The sequence below is a fragment of the Ambystoma mexicanum genome, chromosome 6q, assembly GCF_040938575.1.
Source record: "Ambystoma mexicanum isolate Mex_15411 chromosome 6q, UKY_AmexF1_1, whole genome shotgun sequence".
In the NCBI taxonomy this organism is placed as follows: domain Eukaryota; kingdom Metazoa; phylum Chordata; class Amphibia; order Caudata; family Ambystomatidae; genus Ambystoma; species Ambystoma mexicanum.
This window is the reverse complement of record NC_090937.1, coordinates 1,423,252,307-1,423,259,412: the sequence shown is the minus strand read 5'-3', so window position 1 is coordinate 1,423,259,412 and position 7,106 is coordinate 1,423,252,307.

Genomic DNA, 7,106 nt, shown 5'->3' with positions numbered 1-7,106 from the left:
TCCTAACGTCTGAATAATTCTTTCTTTACTAATTTGCCCAGAAAGGTCCAGAAAGGAAACACAACTCACCGGAGAGGACAGTAGACTTACTCCTTTTTCTCTCTTTCTTGGTTTTTCTGCTATAGGGGCCGCTCATTCGCCCTGAAGAAGGCGGCTTACACGTCCCTCTGACTTGACTTCAAGATGAATGCTAATGCCGCCGAAACGTCCCTTTCAAGCAAGGGGGAATAACAAACCTACTTTTTTTTAGGTTCGGCATCTAGCTATTGGGACCACTCATTCCCGATAGAATGTACCTAAACAGGCAGATCCAAGACTGGTGTTACTACCTAGGCATCTCAAAAAACATTTAAACAGGGGTGCAAGGTAGACTAATATTAACAGCGGGTTGTATGTTGTTTTGTCTCTGCAGTATCCTTGACTGAATATTGGGGCGAACTTCATGCACCTGTTACAACAAGTAGATGCACCTAGTGATTAGGGTGTAGCTTTAACTGCCAGCACACCATTGAAGAAATGTCATGATGCCTACCCCCAGGCATCCGGACCAAGCCCATCAGCCCCGGGAGCAGGCATCTAGACATTTAGTAAAACCTCAGCAGCCCCGGCTAGGGGCTATCTGGGTTCAGTCCTGGCGCCAGGCTCATAGTAGAAATCAGTCCTGGCACCTAAGGTGCCAGGCTCATAGTCATTACTTACCTCAGGCAGACCATGCTACAAATAACTCCAATCCAACATGAAGCCTGAAAGGGACTATTTTTCTACAGGGACTATTTTTTACTCGGGTGTGGTTCTAGGGACTTCTTACCTGGGACTACTTTTGAGGCTATTTAAACCACGCCCGACCAGCAACACACGCTTCGCGTTATTCTGCATCCAGCAGCGTAACGCTCACTGTTCCTGCAGCCTGCATCCAGTCTTCTGCCAAGCCCGCCTTGAATCCGGAGCTCCTAAAACAAAGAGGAAAGAAAGGGACAAGGTTAGAAAACAAACTTATTTCTATTCCACACCTGATTCTGGATCCATCTCGTCACCGGACCTGTAAAGAACATCATTTCTGCATGCGCCGCACCTCCAGCTGCAGCGCCGCGCCATACTCACCAGTCTTCAAAGCATCCTTCGGGTCGGTGCTGCCTCCATCATTTCTTCGCCGAACTACGGCACCTAGGAGACAAAAGAAAACCACAAGGTGAGCCGAGGGAACCAACAAATATAATTCTTACCACCATAGACTTACCTGATTTACCACCGGAGGCATCCTTTTGTGACTCTCCATATTTTCACGTGCCGCATCTGTAAAGAGAGACAAAACAACACGTTTTCCACGTGCAACATTTACCGGACAGCGCCGAGTAATACAGACTCTTACCTGAGCGCCACCAGCTGCCACAAGAGCATCTTTTCACGAGCCAGCTGCAAGACAAGAAAGGAAGGGGGGAACAACAGTGAACATGGGACATATTGAACTCTATGAACTTAATACTTACTGGTCCTCACCAGGAACCTCAGAGTCAATACTCACCGGAACTCTCCCGAGCCTTCAAACCAGTGAAGTAACTGGGATCGACGCGCCCCTGCAAATCCATGCAGGATGGAGAGCTCATCTTTCAAGAATATAAGGTGAGATTGCTGTGAGGGCATTTCAGAGGTGATTAGTTGGGGAGGACTGTGGGGGTGCCAGTCATTGCTGCACTACGCATCACGTGGGTGGAGACCGCAGCTGTCCGGGTCCGACCGACGCCCCTGTGGGAGCCAGGTGAGCGTAACAGAACGCAAAGCCTATGTACAAATCCCCACTCGGGCATTATGGAAACCTCAGAAACCGACCAACTAGCCCTATTGTTAGGGGAACTTAGGGAAGACGTGCACTCCGCGCGCCAAGAGACTAATGCCCTCAGGAGAGAACTGATTGTGTCAAAGAAGCACACTGATGATCTTGCTAGACAATTACTGCAAAACCAAGCTGGGCAAACACCATTACCTGGATTCAGGGGGAATCCAACTCCTGTTTCATCGAGCAATCCTGTGTAAGTGGTCCTACCAGGGAGCATTCCTTTAGCTACACCCGAACGTTTTGCTGGGGACCCAAAAAAGTTCGCTGTGTTTATGAACCAATGCCGCTTGCATTTTTTATGCAGACCTGGAGCTTTTCCGAACGACCAAACCAAAGTAGCCTTTGTACTATCATACCTTAGTGGCAGCGCAGCGGATTGGTCAATTCCATTAGTTAACCGGGATGACCCTCTTCTTCGGGATTTTCAAGGTTTTCAATTGAGCATGGAAAGACTATTTGCCAGACATTCACAGTGACAGGCCCTGGATAACAAACTTTTATCATTACGACAAGGTAACCAGGATCTACTAACCTATATCGCCACTTTCAATAGGTTAGTGGTGGAAACCGGATGGCCAGAGGTAAAACGAATTACATTATTTCATCGTGGACTTCGGGGTGAACTCAAAGACGTTTTGGCCCAAGTTGTGAACCCACCTCAGGATTGTGCAGAATATATAGACTTAGTGGTCCAGTTAGACCACCGACTTCAGAATAGAAAGGCTGATCGAGCTAAGTTTGAGAATCGGGTATTGGTTAAACCCAATGTTACCCTCAAAGGAACAGATGTATCACAACCGATGCAGATCGGGGGGGTCAAGGGACCCTTAACTCAAAAGGAAAGAGAAAGAAGACGGCAGATGCAATTGTGTCTGTACTGTGGGGCCTCAGGACATTTTCTACGGGATTGCCCTATAAAAACATCTAAAAGAGTAGTCGGAGTTGCTGATAAAAATCAAACAGAGTCTCATTCGGGAAACGACCACGACCGACAAGCGTAGAGGTCCGCTTGCCGAGCTTGAAGAAGGATACTCAGACCTCGCCCTTCATCATACCAATGGTCCTTATAGATCCAAGGTAGCCATCACGTATGCACGCAGTGAGGGCATACATTGATAACGGGGCCATAGGAAACTATGTGGACCATGAGTTGGCTTCTAGGATGAATCTATCTCTCTGCAAAAAGACCACTTCGGATGTCATCACCACAGTCGATGGAACTGAAATTGCCTCTGGGCCTGTAACTCATTCCACCGCAGAGATGGCACTATTGGGTCAGGATGGGCATCGAGAGACTATTGTGTTTGATTTAATCAAAGCCCCGCAGTTCCAAATAATACTGGGGGTACCTTGGTTGGAAACACATAATCCTTGTATTGATTGGAGAGGGAAGAGAATAACCTTCCTGGATTGTGCACATACTTGTTACCCGAAAAAACCCTTGAACCAAGGCCTGGCCACAGTCGCTACTCCAGTCGTGCAGTTACCTCAGGAATATAAAGAATTCCAGGATGTTTTCCAAAAGGAACAGGCAAACACCCTACCACCTCACAGATCAAACGATTGTTAAATCGATCTCATACCCGGTGCACAACCTCCATGTAGTAGGATCTAAGCCCTTATGGAACCCGAAAACCTTCACCTACGACAATACTTGGACCAATACCTTGCTAATGGCTTCATTCGTCCATCCAAGTCCGCTGCATCTTCAGCTTTGTTCTTCGTGCCTAAAAAGGAAGGTGACCTCAGAACGTGCATAGACTACCGCGCATTAAATCAAATCACGGTTAAGAACCGATACCCATTGCCTCTGATCCCCGAATTACTAGACCAAGTAAAGGATGCTTGCATCTACAATAAATTAGATCTCCGAGGGGCATATCATCTGGTACGTGTAAAGAAAGGTGACGAATGGAAGAATGCTTTTCGCACTAAGTACGGGTTATTCGAATACCAGGTGATGCCCTTCGGGTTGTGCAATGCACCATCAGCCTTCCAGTATTTTATGAACGATGTCCTTCGTGAACTCATTGACGTCTGTGTTGTTGTATACATAGACGATATTCTAGTGTACTCCTCTTCAGAATCAGACCATGTGAAGCACGTTCATGCAGTCCTTGAGAAACTACGCCAGCACAAGTTATATGCAAAATTGGAAAAATGCGTTTTTCATGCTACGGAAGTTGAATTCCTTGGATTTATCCTGACTCCAAAAGGAGTCCGAGTGGACTCTCGAAAGGTGGATGCAATCCTCAAGTGGCCATCACCCAGTTCAGTTAAAGGGGTACAAAGCATGCTCGGATTTGCTAATTTCTACCGAAGATTCATTCCGGATTTCTCACATGTTGTACACCCTATCACAACACTTTTGCGAAAAAACAAACGCTTCTTGTGGACCGAAGAAGCTGAAAAGGCCTTCCAAGAGCTGAAAGCAAAATTCACGTCTGCACCTGTCTTAAAGCATCCACGCCCTGAACTTCCATACATAGTTGAAACTGATGCATCCAGTTTAGCCTTGGGAGCTGTCCTGTCCCAGAAGGATCCTGAAACCGGTCAACTTCACCCATTAGCATTTTGGTCCAGAAAGTTCCCGGCACCCGAGTTAAACTATGCGGTTACCGATAAAGAATTATTAGCCATCAAATCCGCCTTCAAGGCTTGGCGGCATTATCTTCTCGGGGCCAGGCATACCATTACAGTAATCACTGATCACCGGAACTTGCAGTATTTAAAAACAGCCAAGGCCCAATCGTTGCGTCAACTTCGATGGGCATTGTTCTTTGCCGAGTTTGATTTCGTGATCACTTATCGACCAGGTTGTAAAAATGGCAAGGCAGATGCCTTATCCCGAATAGGGATGGGAGAAGCATATGCGAACCCGGAACCGGTGCCTATAATTTCAGAACAAAGAATTCTTGGCATAACCACTCTACAGACACTAGAGGATATTCAAGTAAAGATCCAACAACTCTTCGATCCAACAGCCCTGCAGGATTGGGTGAAGAAAGGCTCGGACTACTCAGTCATCAATGACCTACCTTATCAAGGGCGACTATTTCTACCACACAAGGAACTACAAGAACTAGTCATCTCCAATTATCATGACACCCTGATGGAAGGACACCCAGGTATTGCAAAAACTGAAGCTAAAATTAAGAGACAATTCTGGTGGCCCACCTGGCAAAAAGATGTAAAGTTATTTGTAATGTCTTGTGGCATTTGTGCCCAAAACAAAAGTCAGAAGAAAAAACCAGCTGGCCTCTTACAACCTTTGGATATTCCACCTACACCATGGCACACCTTATCGTTAGACTTTATTACAGATCTACCTCCATGTAATGGATTTAACACCATTCTAGTTATTGTGGATCTTTTTTCCAAGATGGCCCACTTTATTCCTCTAAAGGGATTACCTTCTGCTTCAATTCTGGCCAAGGAGTTCCTCGAAAACATTGTTCGAATACACGGATTTCCTTCCGTATTGGTCTCTGACCGAGGTAGTAAATTAATTTCACATTTTTGGAAGAAATGTTGTCAACTGGTGCAAATTGACGTGAGGTTATCAACCAGTCACCATCCCCAAACCGATGGTCAGACGGAGAGGACCAACCAGACCCTTGAACAGTACCTACGTTGCATGCTACACCAGACCAAAAGTAATTGGAAAGATATTTTATGGATTTCCGAGTATGCATACAATAACTCTGTACATTCAGGAACCGGACAAAGCCCCTTTTATACCATATATGGCCATCACCCTTGAACCTCAGAACTAGATTCGCCTCAGCATTTAGAAATGCCTGCAGTTAGTCATTTGCATTCTACTATTAAAGAGGCAACAGAACATTTGAAACAAGCAAAAGAGAAATATAAGAAAAATGCTGATCAACATAGAAGTGAAAAATACCAGATTGGGGATCAAGTTTGGCTGGCTACAAAACACATACCTCTGAAGGGAACTCGGACCTTTAACCCTAGATATTTGGGACCTTACACTATTAAGGCCATTATCAACCCGGTAGCCGTCAAATTGGAATTACCCTCTAATATGCGCATTCATCCTGTCTTTCATGTTTCAATTTTAAAACCAGTTCAACCAGGAACAAGATTAACCAAACCACCCGACCCCATCTTGATAGATGAAGAACCTGAATTCGAGGTAAAAAATATCCTGGACTCCAAGATGGTTAAATCAAACTTTTTTATTTAATCGATTGGAAGGGCTACGGACCACAAGAAAGGTCATGGGAACCTAGTGACCACGTCCATGCACCTCGGTTGGTAAAAAGATTCCATCGGAACTTCCCAGACAAACCAGGGCCCAGGGAAGAACAACTTTAGGAGGGGCCTTGGGGGGGAGTGCTGTCATGATGCCTACCCCCAGGCATCCGGACCAAGCCCATCAGTCCCGGGAGCAGGCATCTAGACATTTAGTAAAACCTCAGCAGCCCCGGCTAGGGGCTATCTGGGTTCAGTCCTGGCGCCTTAGGCGCCAGGCTCATAGTAGAAATCAGTCCTGGCGACTAAGGCGCCAGGCTCATAGTCATTACTTACCTCAGGCAGACTATGCTGCAAATAACTCCAATCCAACATGAAGCCTGAAAGGGACTATTTTTCTACAGGGACTATTTTTTACTCGGGTGTGGTTCTAGGGACTTCTTACCTGGGACTACTTTTGAGGCTATTTAAACCACGCCCGACCAGCAACACACGCTTCGCGTTATTCTGCATCCAGCAGCGTAACGCTCACCGTGCCTGCAGCCTGCATCCAGTCTTCTGCCACGCCCGCCTCGAATCCGGAGTTCCTAAAACAAAGAGGAAAGAAAGGAACAAGGTTAGAAAACAAACTTATTTCTATTCCACACCTGATTCTGGATCCATCTCGTCTCGGGCCTGTAAAGAACATCATTTCTGCATGCGCCGCACCTCCAGCTGCAGCGCCGCGCCATACTCGCCAGTCTTCACAGCATCCTTCGGGTCGGCGCTGCCTCCATAATTTCTGCGCCGAACTTCGGCACCTAGGAGACAAAAGAAAACCACAAGGTGAGCCGAGCGAACCAACAAATATAATTCTTACCACCATAGACTTACCTGATTTACCACCGGAGGCATCCTTTTGTGACTCTCCATATTTTCACGTGCCGCATCTGTAAAGAGAGACAAAACTCTTACCTGAGCGCCACCAGCTGCCACAAGAGCATATTTTCACGAGCCAGCTGCAAGACAAGAAAGGAAGGGGGGAACAAGAGTGAATATCGGACATATTGAACTC